This window comes from Pleurodeles waltl, chromosome 7 (assembly GCF_031143425.1).
Source record: "Pleurodeles waltl isolate 20211129_DDA chromosome 7, aPleWal1.hap1.20221129, whole genome shotgun sequence".
NCBI lineage: Eukaryota > Metazoa > Chordata > Amphibia > Caudata > Salamandridae > Pleurodeles > Pleurodeles waltl.
In genome coordinates, this window is record NC_090446.1 from 1,077,132,740 (window position 1) to 1,077,149,301 (window position 16,562).

A 16,562-nucleotide genomic window follows, 5' to 3' on the forward strand; every position below is an offset into this window, starting at 1 on the left:
GGGCCCAGCGGAGCGGTGCTTGACAGGAAGCAGGACCCTTCGGTGACGGAGTCCTGGGCCCTTTGGTGTCCTCCCTTACAGCCGGGATGGGGCTTGTGGGGCCCTCCTGCTCCGCGCTCCTGCTGGCTGACTTCTCCGCCCTGCTGCCCTTTCGCTCCTTAGAAGACGCTCTCTGGCCCTTGCCTCCCCTGGATGTTGTGGCAGGTGAAGTGGCCGAACTTTGGTCCTTGGGGGCAGCCGTGTCAGTCCTCTCATGGCGGCCCTTGACTTTCTGGGTCCTCTTGCCTGGGGGGGGGCTGGCTGTCCCCTTGCTGCTGATAGAAGTGTGACTGCTGCCAAAGGGTGGACTCCAGAACCCATGCACCACAGTGACACTCGAAGCTGGGCTGGTGGTGGCTGAGGTGCTCTTGGGACTCTTATTAGATGGAGGGGGTGGGTCAGGGGAGGGAAAGAGGTTAAGATTGGAGAGGTAAACTTTTTTAGGACCAAGGTAAAGGGTGGGAGTAGTGGTGATGGGAGTGGAGGAAGAGGATGTGGTTGTAGGAGAGTCAGGTGTGCTGTCTTTGGGTGCAGGTGATTGTGACGTAGGCTGTTGTGAGGTGGATGGCTGTTGGGTGGGTGGCTGCCTGCGTTTGTGTGTCTTGGAAGAGGGGGTGACAGACACAGTGGGAGAGGACACAGGGGACGTGTAAATGGCAGTGGGGGTGGTGACTGCACGTGTGCGGACTGTAGTGGAGGGTGTGCTGGTGATGGAAGCACTGGCTGATGGTGGTGTGCATGCAGGTGTGAGTGTAGACGTCACAGGGAGGGAGGAGGGAGACGAGGAGGAGGGGGACACAGAGGTGGTAGTGACTGTTGGCATGTCTGCATCTGGGTGTTGCTTGGGTGAGTGTTTGTGGGATCTGTGGTGCTTGTGTCTGGATGAGCTGACCTTGGGTGTTGACGTGTGTGCAGGCTGGTCTGATGGTGTGGATGGGATAGGCTGAGGAACAGGAGACAGAGACAGGGTGGAGGCAGTTAGAAGAGGGAGGCTGGAAACAGGGACAATGGCTGCCGTCAGTGTTGAGGCTAGAGCATTGAACGATCGTTGATGGGCAGCCTGACCCGAATGAATGCCCTCCAGGTAGGCATTGCTCCGATGCACCTCCCTTTCTACCCCCTGGATGGCATTCAAAAGGGTAGTCTGCCCAACAATGATGGTCTGAAGGAGGTCAATGACCTCCTCACTTAGGGCAGCAGGGGTGACAGGGGCAGGGCCTGAGGTGCCTGGGGCGAAGGAGATGCCCGCCTTCTTGGGCGAGCGGGCACGGAGCGTAGGCTGAGGGGCTGTTGGGAGGGCGGGGCTGGTGCGCTGGGTGGCGGCTGTACCTGTAGAGGCGGGGGCCCGGATGTTGCCGCCACCGCTAGGGAGCTCCCATCCGAGGACGTGTCGTTGTCGCTGGTGTCACCACCGGTCCCCGTTGTGGTGCTCCCCTCGCCCTCCGGATCACTGGTGCCCTCGGTGTCTGTACCACGGCCCACCAGGGCCTTGTGACTTGCAGCTCCCTCGTGCTCCGATGCCAAATCTCCTCCGCCTGATGATGCTAATGCAAACATGCACAAGAAGATAAAGAAAAAGGGTGGGGGGAGAAATAAAAACAGGTTGAGTGCATGCATTGTCAACACCGTTGGCGGAGAGGACAGACACAGGAGCCTCATGCACTAAGCCGCGCAATCGGGGTACACTACTCAGTACTTCTGACTAGGCCAACAGGTATAGGGACAAAAACGTGCACATGGGTGATGCAGGACCATGGATAGCTGTACTTGGCACCCTACAGAGGTGGGGAGCGGGGGCACAGGGCCATGCCTAAAGGAGAGGGCTACACTACAGAAAGCGCCCTGGCCTAATGACACCCACAACCCTCCTCCCCCACCCAGACGCCTCCACTGCGCATAAAGATAGCAGAGTGTGCTGATACTCACCCCCTTGTGTCTGCTGTGATGTCCTCAAGAGCCCATCCAAATCAGGGTAGGCCACCGCCAGGATCCGGGACATCAGGGGGGTCAGGGTACGACTGGCACCCCTCCTAGGTTGGGAGGCCATCCCCAGCAGTCACTCGGCGGTCTTCCTGGTTCCGCGGCGGATGTCCTCCCACCTCTTGCGGCAGTGGGTGCCCCGTCTGATGTGGACCCCCAGGGCCCGGACTTCCTTGGCGATGGCACGCCAAATGTCGACTTTCTGATGGGCGCTGACCTAGTTGACATGTACAGGGTGGGAAATGAAATTCCATCATTTTTCTGCATGTTAGATGTGAATGCCCCCCCCTCCCCAACTTTGCCATGTGGCACATGCTCTCATCTGTTGTGCGTTGCACTCCTCATTCGCTCCCCACCCCACCAACTTACATCAACCCCACTCCACACAGGCATAGCCCATTCAATGTGCACCCAGTGTACTTACCTGTTGGTCTGGAGGACCGTAGAGTAACGCATACTGGGGGAGGACCCCATCCACAAGTTTCTCCAACTCTTCAGACGTGAAGGCAGGGGCCCTTTCCCCAGTCGCAGCAGCCATTGTCACTTCCAGACCGAGGTCACAGCAGCACTTGCAGTATAGGTCCTCTCCTGTGGAAGATCAGGTCTCGAGTGATTAATCATGTAGAAAATGGCGGTCACGCCCGCGGCGGTGCGTACCGCGACCGCCGGCGAACATCCTCATTGGCTCCTGAAACCCATAGGCTTCAATGTTAACCCATGCAGCTTCGTACAGCGGTCTTCGACCGCCTACCGCCACGGTGTGCCACGCCAGCGCATTGACCTCACATCCCATTGTCCCACTTCACAGGTCAGGCAGCCGCCATTTCAAGGGCCCACATGGCTTAATTTCAACTGCGTCACACAGGCCTAGGCCTTGCATTGCCACACATACACGCCTTTCAATACATAGATAACCGTGTGCTATGCAAGCTGTGGTGAACGTACCTGTGATTTGCTTGACTCCATACTCCATGTTGTCCTTCCTAGGCACCGTCCGCTGGGACTTGCGAGGAGAAGGATGAATCCTCACGTGTACCGACCGCTGGTGGACCTGTCGACAATGGAAGAACGCCATATTATACTACGATACCGACTTGACCGAGCCACTATACATGAACTGTGTGCCCAGCTGGAGCCAGCCCTGATGTCCCCCATCCGCCAACCCACAGGGATTCCCCCTTTGGTGCAGGTTCTGTCAGTATTCCATTTCCTTGCAAGTGGATCATTCCAAACAACAGTGGCCATGTCATCTGGGATGTCTCAGCCTATGTTTTCTAAGGTTTTGTCAAGAGTGTTGTCTGCCCTGCTGAAACACATGGGGAGCTACATTGTATTCCCTGAGGAGGATGAATTGGCCACTGTGAAGGGTGATTTCTATGCCCTTGGACATATCCCCAACATCATTGGTGCCATTGATGGGACCCATGTGGCTTTAGTCCCCCCAAAAGACGATGAGCAGGTGTACAGAAACTGGAAAAATTACCATTCTATGAATGTGCAGGTGGTCTGTTTGGCAGACCAGTACATCTCCCATGTAAATGCCAAGTTCCCTGGGTCAGTGCATGACGCGTATCTTATGCGTAATAGCAGCATCCCTTATGTGATGGAACAGCTACAGAGACAACGTGTGTGGCTAATAGGTGACTCTGGTTACCCCAACCTGCCTTGGCTACTGACCCCAGTGAGGAATCCCCGGACCAGGGCAGAGGAACGGTACAATGAGGCCCATGGGCGAACTAGGAGGATCATAGAAAGAACCTTTGGGCTCCTGAAGGCCAGGTTTAGGTGCCTGCATATGACAGGTGGATCCCTGATGTACTCACCAAAGAAGGTGTGCCAGATCATCGTGGCCTGCTGTATGCTTCACAATCTGGCATTGCGACGTGAGGTGCCTTTCCTGCAGGAGGATGGTCCAGATGGTGGTGTTGTAGCAGCTGTGGAGCCTGTGGAGAGTGAAGAGGAGGAAGACGACGGGGACGACACAGACAACAGGGACACAGTTATCCAACAGTATTTTCAGTAGCACACAGGTAAGAATCACCCACGCCATTTAACATTTCCTGAAAGCCTCATGCATCTTTACTTTGCGTATTTCCCCCCAGAAACATGACAAAAGAATCGATGCACGGAGCAGGAGAAATGATGCGCAGCATCGCTGATGGAGGCTGGGAGATCACAACCCGCGCTGTGGGGTTTTCGGATCATCGTGCAGCAGAATTTCCGACTAAAGTACCGCCGTGCGTGGAAAAACAATGCAAGGCCTGCCCGGAATCGAGAGTGCTGACCGGATTGACACACCGCTCTCCTGCGGAGAGAAGAAACGATGCGCCCGACCTGGTGAAAGGAGAAACGATGCATGGTCCCGCTCGTAAGTGGAATAAACGCCTTGCAAGCCCTTTTTGACACGCACTCGCCAGTGTGGGGTTATTTTTGATGCGCACCGGGTACATTTTCACACTAGCAGCGCTAGTGTGTGTTCAAAACTACTTAAAGACTCTTTTTGCATTTTTATTGATAACTGGACTCGTGTATTGTGGATTTTTGTTGTTTTGGTCTTGATTTGTTCAGATAAATATTTCCTATTTTTCTAAACTGGTGTTGTGTCATTTTTGTAGTGTTTTCATTAAGTTACTGTGTGTGTTGGTACAAATACTTTACACCTAGCACTCTGAAGTTAAGCCTACTGCTCTGCCAAGCTACCAAGGGGGTAAGCAGGGGTAAGCTGAGGGTGATTCTCTTTTACCCTGACTAGAGTGAGGGTCCTTGCTTGAACAGGGGGTAACCTAACTGCCAACCAAAGACCCCATATCTAACATATCTTTCAATAATGATTTTAATGAAGCGACTGCCCCTTAGATAGCAAAGCGTGAGCTGCAATAACCAGGACCACACAGTATGACAATCTTAAAATTGTGACAAGGAGAGTGAAGCATAAGAATAATGCTACCTTATTGTCACTACCGTCAATAGACTAATTCCTACCAAGGCTATGATAGAGCACAGCGTGTTTAGCTCTAATTCTGCCCTTCAGGTTCTCCTGGGAAAACATCATCCCTCATACCTGAGTAAAGACCTGAAGTCTGCAAAGCGGCTGTAGCGAAGCATTCAGCAATCAGCAGACAGTTGTGGTTGTCTGGCTGGATTCTACCTCTAACGTGTAAGGGACAGGGAAGTGTTTTTATAATAAAACAGCTGATTTTCTGAGAAAATGTCCCTACGTAAGAATGTGTATTTTCTACGAATGTCGGAGACTAAACTTATACCACGTTCAACAGCAATGTACCTTGCAATAGCCTTGGACGAAGCACAGAGTGAGCAAGAATGTCTTGTTTGAGAACAGAGTTCTGGCCTAGGCAAAAACAGTCAGATAAACAGAAAATAAAACAAGACCATAAAAGTGGCTATTGTAACAATAATGAAATAAAGTTGAATAAAATATATCTAGGTTAGTGTGCTCAGCGGCTTGGCCTATTGTGTTAAAATAACGTGCATGGAGCTATAGCTAAAATGGCTACACAACAGCATCAGACCGTTGTGAATGACTCTGTCACAATGCCGTTAGAGCACCAGTTGGAGCTATTGTGTTTCTAAGTGCTTTTATTGGGATTTAGGCTATCAGTACAACCCTGGCGGTTGGTGATAAACCGGCAGAAATACCGCCAACATGCTGGCGGAAAAAAAAAATGGAATAACGACAATGGCGGAAACCGCCAACACAGACAGGCACTTTAACACTCCGACTGCCATGGCGGTAGAAACAAACACCGCGGCGGTAACCACCAACAGGCAGGCGGAAGACAATGTACCGCCCACTGTATTATGACACACTAATCCGCCAGCTTTTCCGGGGCGGTACCAACGCCATCAAAAGCACGGCAGAAACAATACTTGGAACGGAAACCACTCACCTCTCGACACCCAACGAGGAACCATGATGCCATGGAGCCAGAGGTACAGGTGTCCCAATGTTGGTTTACCTCCTCTTCTACCAGGAACATCAAAGATGGCGGTGACAACCACAGTGAGTACTGCACCTAGCACATAGGGGAGGGGGAAGGAAAAAGAGAATGACACACACACGCAACACCCCCACCCCCACCCCCAACAACACACACATAAAAACATGCAGCAACATTACATTGACACCCTGTAACCCACTGGAAGAACGTGAGGACCAAAAGAAATGATTGTAACGAGTGTAATCATCCAAAATCCAGATAGGCCAACATAAATTTAAAAGATCAGTATATACAAACATTCACAGTAAGTACACAAGTCTGGATACTGTTCCATTACATGTCCGTGGACCAGTGGTCCAAAAAAGCATGGGCTAAGCCCACACATGACACCTGCCTCAAAACGGAGAGAACACTGCTGGGGCATCAGGTAAAAAAAAACAGGTACCTCAGGTGGAAAGGGATGGGGGGCACCGCAGCCGGATGATGGGACGACACCACTGCTCCACGAGGGGGCTCCATACCCACTATTTGGTCCTGGGGAGTGCAAAGCCACAGTCACTCAAGTCTCTCAAGTGGGTGCACTGCCCACTGCTTGGTCCTGGGGAGTGCAAAGCCACAGTCTCTCAAGTCTCTCAAGTGAGTGGTTTGCCCAATGCGTAATTCTGTGGAGTACATGGCCACAGTCTCTCAAACGGATGCTGTTCTCCACTGGTTCTGGAGGGGGCCTGGTGCCCATAGTGCTTCATCCTGCCAAGGACTGAGGTAGTGGATGCTGTTCTCCACTGGTTCTGGAGGGGGCCTGGTGCCCAGAGTGCTTCATCCTGCCAAGGACTGGGGTAGTGGATGCTGTTCTCCACTTGTTCTGGAGGGGGCATGGTGCCCAGAGCGCTTCATCCTGCCAAGGACTGAGGTAGTGGATGCTGTTCTCCACTGGTTCTGGAGGGGGCCTGGTGCCCAGAGCGCTTTATCCTGCCAAGGACTGGGGTAGTGGATGCTGTTCTCCACTGGTTCTGGAGGGGGCCTGGTGCCCAGAGTGCTTCATCCTGCCAAGGACTGAGGTAGTGGATGCTGTTCTCCACTGGTTCTGGAGGGGGCATGGTGCCCAGAGTGCTTCATCCTGCCAAGGACTGGGGTAGTGGATGCTGTTCTCCACTAGTTCTGGAGGGGGCATGGTGCCCAGAGCACTTTATCCTGCCAAGGACTGGGGTAGTGGATGCTGTTCTCCACTGGTTCTGGAGGGGGACTGGTGCCCAGAGTGCTTCATCCTACCAAGGACTGTGGTTGTGGATGCTGTTCTCCACTGGTTCTGGAGGGGGCATGGTGCCCAGAGTGCTGCACGTGGGGTGTGGCAGTTCCCATTCCCTCACCTGGGTGTCTGAGCCACAAGATTTTCTGTGAACAGGTAGCATGATACTCTATGGCATCAGAGACACACTCCTCCCTGCGGCGACTTAGCCTGCCAACTGCTGGTATTGCCATTGCTGGTTGTGGTGCCTCATGTAGTGTGTGCAGGGTCCAGGACGTCTCCTGCAGCCTCGGATGACTTCCCACTGGGGATGATGCTGATGTCGGCTGTGGTGGCACTGGCTGAGCACGTCACGGGGCAGGTGGCGGTGGCTGCGGCGGTGGCTGTGGCGGAGATGCTGTCGGTGGTGCTGGTGGCAGCACCTGTGGAGGGAGACAGCAGGACGTCTCCTGCAGCCTCGGACTACTGGGGATGATACTGGGGACTGTAGCAGAGGCAGCAGACGTGAAGGTGGCGGTGCAGGTGGCGTTGGCCACCGCCGTACAGGTTGCTGTTCTGTCTTGCAGAACGGGTGACACCAGTCCCTTACCCGGAGGCTCCGTGCCCTGAGCTGACTTCCCTTTGGCCTTGTGTACCTTTCCACCTTGGAAGTCACTGCTGGGACCTTGGCACTGTCCTGTTTTGTCTTGGAGGAGGCCTTTCTGGGTGGTTGGTGCGGCTTTTCCCTACGGCATGTGGGCCCCTTCTTCACCTTGGCAGATGGCGGAATAGGGTGATCCTGGGCCTCACTAGGTGGCACACTGGCAGCCCTGATGGATGCCGCCCGCTATGTTGCTGGACTTGTAGGGACCACAGTGCTCAAGCATTTTGTGGCTGAGGTGCTGGGCTGGGATCTGGACATCCCGGCCCTAGGGGAAGGACGGGGGTGGTGTAGGGAAGAGGTTAATGTTCGGCAGGAAAAGTTTCTTTGACACACTGGGATGGGAAGACGGAGGGGGTTTAAGAGTGGAGGAAGAAGTAGTGGTTGTAGGAGGTGAACGTCTGCTGAGTTTGGGTGAGGGTGCGTGGGCTGGAGGCTGTTGTGAGGTGGATGGCTGTTGAGTGGGTGTGTGCCTGCGTTTGTGTACTTTGGGGGAGGGCTCATAGACACACTGGGAGACGACACAGGGGACATGTGCATGGTAGTGGGGGTGATGATTACACGTGAGCGATGTGTGGTGATGGGCGTGCTGGTGATGGAGGTAGTGGCTGAGGATGTAGTGCATTCAGTTGTGAGTGGAGATGAGACTGGGAGGGAGATGGAGGATGTGGAGGAGAGAGACACAGTGGAGCAGTGGATGTTGGTGTGTCTGCCTGGGTATGGTGCTTGAGTGAGTGCCTGTGGGATGTATGGTGCTTATGTTTGCCTGAGCCACTTTTGTGTGTTGATGAGTGTGCATGCTGGTCTGATGGTGTGCTTGGGATAGGCTGAGGTAGAGGGCATTTGGTCTGGGTAGAGGAAGTTGGGTGGGGAGGCGTCACACAGGGACAATGGGTGCCATCAGTGCTGAGGCCAGAGCCTGAAATGCTCTCTATTGGGCTGCCACGCCAGGATGAATGCCCTTCAGGTATGCATTTGTTTGCTGCAAATGCCTCTCGACACCCTGGATGGCATTCAAAATGGTTGACTGCCTAACATTGAGGCATCTCAGGAAGTCAATAGCCTCCTCACTGAGGGCAGCAGGGCTGACTGGGGCAGAGCCTGAGGTGCCTGGGGCAAAGGAGATGCCCACCCACCTGGATGAGCGGGCACGGGACACATGCTGAGGGGCTGCTGGGAGGGTGGTGCTGGTAGGGGGAGTGGCGGCTGTACCTGTTGTTGCGGTGGGCACAGAGGTGCCCACCACTGCAAGGGAGCTCCCATCAGAGGAGGAGTCGCTGTCGCTGGTGTCTCCTCCTGTCCCCGTTGTCGAGCTCCCCTCGCCCTCCATCGCACGGGTGCCTTCAGACTCCGTACATTCACTCTCCTGGGCCATGTGGGTTGCAGCTCCCTCCTGCTCCGGTGCCAATGCTCCTCTGCCAGATGTTGCTAATGCACACAAGGACAGGGTGACAAAACAAAAAGGGGGGGGAAAGACAGAGGAGACACATGGTCAATGCCAGCAACAACACCACCGTTGGCGGACACAACACACAGGGAGCAGCCCTATGCACTAGGCCTTGCACTAACTGTACTTAGGAAAATCACCTGCCCATGGGGGACTGTACCTAGGCCCATTTGATGCACACCTGGAACCCACAGTGGACACTACCACTTTTGGGGCTGGAGTGCAACAGAGCCTGCCTAACAATGGACCTACCCTAGTAAGTTTGCCCATGTTTGTCTTCTTGGACCAGCGGCGCAGGTCCTCCCATCTTTTGCGACAGTGGGTGCTCTGTCTATAGTAGACCCCCAGGGTCTGCACTTCCGTGGCGATTGCATGCCAAATACCCTTCTTCTGGTGGCCGCTGACCTAGAGGAAAAGTGAAGTAAGAATGGATTTTACTCCCCTGCCTGGTTCTTCTTAGTCATTGGCCACAACTTCCCACCCTGGCCCAGAAACACCTACACTGACCATCCTCACATGCTGAACTCATCCCACCCCCGTATCTTCCATCCACCCCACTCCATACATTCATGTCCCATTCATCATGCTCACAGTGTACTCACCCGTTTGTCTGGAGGACCGTAGAGTAGCGTGTACAGGGGGAGGACCCCAGCCACCAGGTTGTCCAACTCCTCTGCAGTGAAGGCAGGGGCCCTTTCCCCAGACACTGTAGCCATTGTCGCTTCCAGACTCAGGTTACAGCAGCACTTGCAGTGTAGGTCCTCTCTAGTTGAAGGTCAGGTATCAGTTGAGTGAAGAGACAGAAAATAACGGTTACGTCCACGGCGGTGCGTACCGTCACCGCCGGAGTACATCGTCATTGGCTCCTGGAACCCACAGGGCCCCATGAGATCCAATGCAGATTGCGCCGTGGTCTTCGGCCGCCTCCCACGATGCTGCACAAAACCAGTGCAGTTACCTAATTTCCCCTTATCCCTCCTTATAGGTCAGGCAGCCACCATTTTAGGGGGCCACATGGTAGGGAAACTAACTGCGTCACAGCACTTTTGGGCAGGAATACGGACAGACAGCACCACACACCGATTACATCACAATTGTTCAAAACACCCTTGTGCAAGCTATGTGGTGTCTGACCCTCTGCTCACCATTCTCCTCCATAGGGCACATCCGCTGGGGCAGATGATGAGATGGCGTCATCCTCCAGTATACAGACCCCTGGTGGACCTGTCGACAATGGAAGACAGACACATCATTATCACCTACAGACTTGATCGTGCCACAATCCAGGAACTGTGTGCGCAGTTGGAGCATACCTATCCGCCATCCCACAAGAATCCACCCTCTAGTGCAGGTCCAGTCAGTACTCCATTTCCTGGCCAGTGAGTTCTTTCAAACAACAGTGACCATGGCATCAGGGATGTCACAGCCAATGTTCTCTAACGTGTTGTCCAGAGTGTTGTCTGCCCTGCTGAAACACATTCGCAGCTGCATCGTTTTCCCTCAGGTGGAGGATTTGCCCACAGTGAAATGTGACTTCAATGCCCTGGGACATATCCCCAACATCATTCGTGCCATTGATGGTACACATGTGGCATTTGTCCCACCCCGCAGGAATGAACAGGTGTACAGAAACCGCAAAAGCTGCCATTCCATGAATGTGCAGATTGTGTGTTTAGCAGACCAGTACATCTCCCATGTGAATGCCAAGTATCCTGGCTCAGTGCATGACGCTTACATTTTGAGGAATAGCAGCATGCCTTATGTGATGGGACAACTCCAAAGGCACTGTGTGTGGCTAATAGTTGAGCCCAAGGTCCCAACACAGTTCGAATAGGTGTCTGGGTATGGGAGAGTCCATAAGGGTTGGTGTGTGTCTAGCAGTTGTCCCTCGATAGTTGCAGGTGACTCTGGTTACCTCAACCTGTCATGGCTACTGACCCCAGTGAGGAATCCCAGGACAAAGGCAGAGGAACTCTACAATGAGGCACATGGGTGAACTAGGAGGATAATAGAGCGGAATTTCAGCCTCCTGAAGGCCAGGTTCCGGTGCCTCCATCTGACAGGTGGCTCCCTATACACTCACCGAAGAAGGTGTGCCAGATAATCGTTGCATGTTGTATGTTGCACAATATGGCTTTGCAACGCCAGGTCTGGTGGCAGCTGTGGAGCCTGTGGACAGTGAAGAGGCAGAAGAAGAAGATATAGACAACCAAAACAACATAATCATGCAATACTTCCAGTGAGACACAGGAAAGAGACTGGCACTGCTCCTCTTATATCATACTACTGTAGGACATTGCATGATTCTGCCTTTTTACCTCTGTGTATGGACCCTGTCAGTTCACTTTGGCTTTCCATTTTACAGATCTGGGTACCACTTTCTGCCTTCTGCTATGGTTACTGCTGCCCAACAACTGTCGAACATTGGTATGTGAAAATGAACATTGAACCTGCTATTTGTCAGAGAAGTTGTAATAACACACTTGTGAAAGTACAGAGTGACTCCAGATCATTTTGTGATTCAAGGGTGTTTATTTAAGTGCTATTCACTGGAGGGGTATGTGCAATGGGCTGGGGTGATGGTGGAGGAATGTCCATGATGGAGTCCAGTCTATTGGTATCACGGGTGCATAATCCAAGGAGGCATCGGAGATGGAGTAGTGGCAGTTCAAGGTTGTCAGGGTGGCATAGTGCGACAGAAGAGTGACAATCAGAAGAGTCTTATTTCCTGGCAGGGGTCTTGGCAATTTTCTCTGTCTTGTGCCTGGATCTCAGGGACCATTTGCGGGGTGGTTCTCCTTCTGCAGGGGTGGGATGCTGGTGGCCTGTTGGTCCTGTGGCGGGACCTCCTGTCCACTAGCGCCGGTGGATGTGGAGGGCTGTTTATCATTCAGGCTAGTGTCAGGGGCCCAGTGGTGTGTCACTGCCTCCCTCATGGTGTTGGCCATGTCTGCCAGCACCCCTGCAATGGTGACCAGGATGGTGTTAATGGACTTTAAGTCCTCCCTGATCGCCATCTACTGGGTCTCCTGCAACTTGGCCAGTACCGTGCCCATGGTCTCCTGGGAATGATGGTATGCTCCCATGATGTTGGAGAGTGCCTTGTGGAGAGTGGGTTCCCTTGGCCTGCCTTCCCCCTGTCACACAGCAGTCCTCCCCACTTCACTGTTATCCTGTGCCTCTGTCCCCTGAACCATGTACCCACTGCAACTGACCCCAGGTCCATCATTGTCTTGGGTTAGTGGGGTTGCCTGGGGTCCCTGTAGTGGTGGACACACTGCTGATTGACGTGTCGTGGGGACAGAGGGATCGGCCCGCTGGGTGGGTGCTGTGGTGGTGTTTCCTGAGGGGGGAGGTTCAGTGGTGGTTTGTGACTGTGGCAGGGGAACCGAATGTCCAGAGGTCCCTCATTGGCCGGGCTGGCAATCTTGATCTAGGCATGCAGAGCTGCTGTCGTCACTGTGGGCCTCTTCTGTGGGGGGACTGGATGTGGCGGGTAGCTCCTTTCCGGTGTCGTTGGGTAGGGGTCCTGTTGGGGTGTAAATGCATAGTTATTGTATCTGTGTGTGCCATCTTGTGCAATGGGTGAGTTACACTCTACTCCTGAGCTTGTATTATTGGCTTGGCCCTTGTGTGATTGGTGATTTTGTGGCTTGGGTGAGTCTCTCGACTTGACATGCTTTGGTGATGGGTGTCCATGCATTGGTGTTACATGCAGGGGTTGTTATTGGGATATGTGGGTTGTGATAGTGGGGTATCTGTGGGGTGTTGGGGTGATGGGTGTGAGGGTAGGGTAGGAGTTTGTGATGGCATGCAGGTAGGGTGTGGGGGATGTAATAGTAAAGATATGACTTACCAGAGTCCAGTCCTTCTGCTATTCCTGTGAGGCCCTCAGGATGCAAGTTTGCCAAGACTTGCTCCTCCCATGTTGTTAGTTGTGGGGGATCCACTGCCAGTCCTCTGTACAGCTACCTGGTGTCTGGATACCACAGAACGCACCTCACACCGTAGGTCATTCCACCTCTTCCTGATGTCATCCCGTGTTCTGAGGTGCTGTCCCACTGTGTTGACCCTGTCGACAATTCTCCGCCATAGCTCCATCTTCCTTGCAATGGAGGTCTGCTGTACCTGTGACCGAACAGCTGTGGCTCTACTCGGATGATTTCCTCCACCATGACCCTGAGCTCCTCCTCAGAATACCTGGGGTGTCTTTGAGATGCAATAATGTGGTGTGGGTGATGTGTGAGGTGATTTTTGTTGTGCTGTGTGATGTGTTGTGTTAGTGTTTGTTCTTTGAGGTGCTTGGATGTTGTATGAGTGATGGTGTTGTGTGCCTGTGGATGCTGGTGTTGTGTTTGCTATTCTCTCTCTCTGTGCTTCTTCCAAAAATGTCATTGTAAGGGGTTGTGGGTAATGTGGGTGTGTGTTTTATAGTGTTGTGGGTGTGGGTGTGGTGTGTGTATGTGTATCAGATGTGTGCATTTCAAATTGTCCAATGTGGTTGCATTTTGTAAATGTGTGTGTATTTTGAGCGCGGCGGAGTGTACCGCCAATGGTTTACCTCGGTTGAAAGACCACCGCGTTGATTCGTGGGTCGTGATACTGTGGGTGTATTCCTGTTGGCGTAACGGTGTGGGTTTTGCTATCGCCAGTTTATCACTGACCTTTGGTGTGGCGGACTTGTGTGGGTGTCTGTATTGTGGAGGTTTCCGAGATGTGGGTCGTAATACCTGTAGCGGATTTCCGCCGCGGCCACAGTATCTTGATGGCCGTCAGCATGGCTGTAATGAGGGCCTTAATCTTTCAAAAATCAAATTTTGGCTTGTCTATGCTGGATTTTCCTTGTTTTAGTCTTCTTTTACTTAGATAAACATTGACTATTTTTCTAAACTGGTATGGTGCCAATTTATAGTGTTTTTACTCTGTTTGCTGTGTGTGGGTACAAATACTTTACACATTGCCTCTGAGATAAGCCTGACTGCTTGTGCCTAGCCGGTGAGCAGGGATTATCCTAGGGGTGTGACTCCCTTACTCTAACTAGAGTAGGGGTTCTTAGAGTAAGGGTTCGTCACTTGAACAGGGTATAAACAGACTGCCAACTAGAGACAGGAACCCAATGCAGCCCTGACAAGAATGCTTAAACTGGCTCTGCTCCCTTTGTTTCCTCGCACTGTTACTCTCTTACCATCCATCCATTCTTCCTCTTTTCTCTCTCCCTACTACCTGGTAGCTTTCGCCCTACGTTCCCTCTCCCTTCCTCTCTCGAAGTTCCATCTGCCTGTGACAGTTAACTTGGGGAGCTAAGGAAAGTGACAGAGGCACGAGGAGTGGTTCTGGGCATTGAAAACCAGCCTCTGGGGGCTCCATGGCACTGGACAAATACCCAAAGGGATAAAAGGCTTGTCTGGCCCTGTTGCTGAGAAATAATATGATGTCAACCAGAAGAAAATGTATGGTTAAGAAAACACAAGATGAGGGACCTAAAAACTCTACTAATTTTATGGATGTCAGTGTGCTTGTGAGTGAATTGACAACAGAGATTCACTTCTTTCTAGACCCATGGTATCAGTAGATTTCCATTATATGTCTGACCTACCTAGAGCTTTAGCTGTCTTGCCAGTTTCATGTAATAAAAACAATGAATTGAACAATGAATTCCTAAATTCACACCCTCTTCATCGCTTGTTCTCTTTAACAGTCATTCACATTTTGCTTCTGCATAATAAAGCATATAGCTTGGCACAGTGGGTCAGCCTGCTTAAGCCACTGACTCTCTTGCACTGTGAATGACAATTTTTTTCTGACCACAGGAGCCCATAAACCTAAAAATAAATGCACTCCATTGCCAGGCTTGGAATGCCAGTATTTTACTTTTGAAATCTTTTTAGCCTTACATTCTTTTGCCTGTATTATTTTTGTAGTCATACATGCATAATCTAATTTATCTATTCAGGCTAAAATAACTACCGGTCAAAAGTATATTTTCTCTGGTTAAAGAGAATCATATTTTCATGAGATGTCCATTAAGAATTAAACAGGTTTCTATTCCTGTCCTAACCCTACCTGCCTGTCAGGAAGTACTGATATTGCTCTATCACAATTATATGTGATGGTATGTTACATTTACCATTTATAATGTATGCACATGGGCACCAGTTTTAGGCTTTAGTATGTTTTATGTCTTCATTTTGCTGTATTTTACAAAAATATTAAAAATATTCTTTGCACCCAATTGCCAAGGCCAGACCTATGTTTTTGTTAGTGGTTACTGCAGTAGCTTGCCAAATAGTGAGGCCGCAAAGAGTTTGCTTTGGTAAAAATCTTTATCACCAGGCAGACCATGATTATAAAATGGCTGATAAATTCTGATCTCTTCATAAGCCCCTTTTTATGCAGGAATCCAATGTAAGAGATGTGAAGTCTTAATAACACCTGCATGTGAAAAATTGGATTATTGATTGAGGGGGGTATGAGCACTCCTTAACCAACAGCCACAATCCATGTCAGGGAGACCCACAGAAAGTCTCTAAATTACATGTGCTTAACTCTCTGGTACCTAGGCCCAAAAGCAGTCATGCTTAACTTAGAGGGAATGTGTAAAATATTTATGCATGATTTAAACAGTTGTTATAAATGGGGTCTTTGGTTGACAGTCAGGTTACCCCTGTTCAAGCAAGGACCCTCACTCTAGTCAGGGTAAAAGAGAATCACCCTCATCTAACCCCTGCTTACCCCCTTGGTAGCTTGGCAGAGCAGTAGGCTTAACTTCAGAGTGCTAGGTGTAAAGTATTTGTACCAACACCCACAGTAACTTAATGAAAACACTACAAAATGACACAACACTGGTTTAGAATAATAGGAAATATTTATCTAAACAAAACAAGACCAAAACGACAAAAATCCGACATACACAAGTCAAGTTATGAATTTTTAAAGATTAAACTCAAAAATAGCACTTAGAAACAAAAATGCTTCGATGAGATGTTAACACAGCGTCGTGAGGGAGTCGTTCCCAACAAGCCGACACCAGCGGCGCCGGACACGGAGTTGTGTAGACCCCCAAGTACAATACCTTTGATGAAGAGTGAAAACAAGCCGATGCGCGAAGTCGGGGATCGCGGCGTCTGTGCGAAATGTTGAATCCGCGCACTTCGAGCGGCGTCGGTCATGACGTGGTGCGGAGACTTCCACGGAGTCGCGGACTTCAGCGGGGCTGCTGCGGCGTCGGGCCTGCAAAGAGCGTCGCGTTCC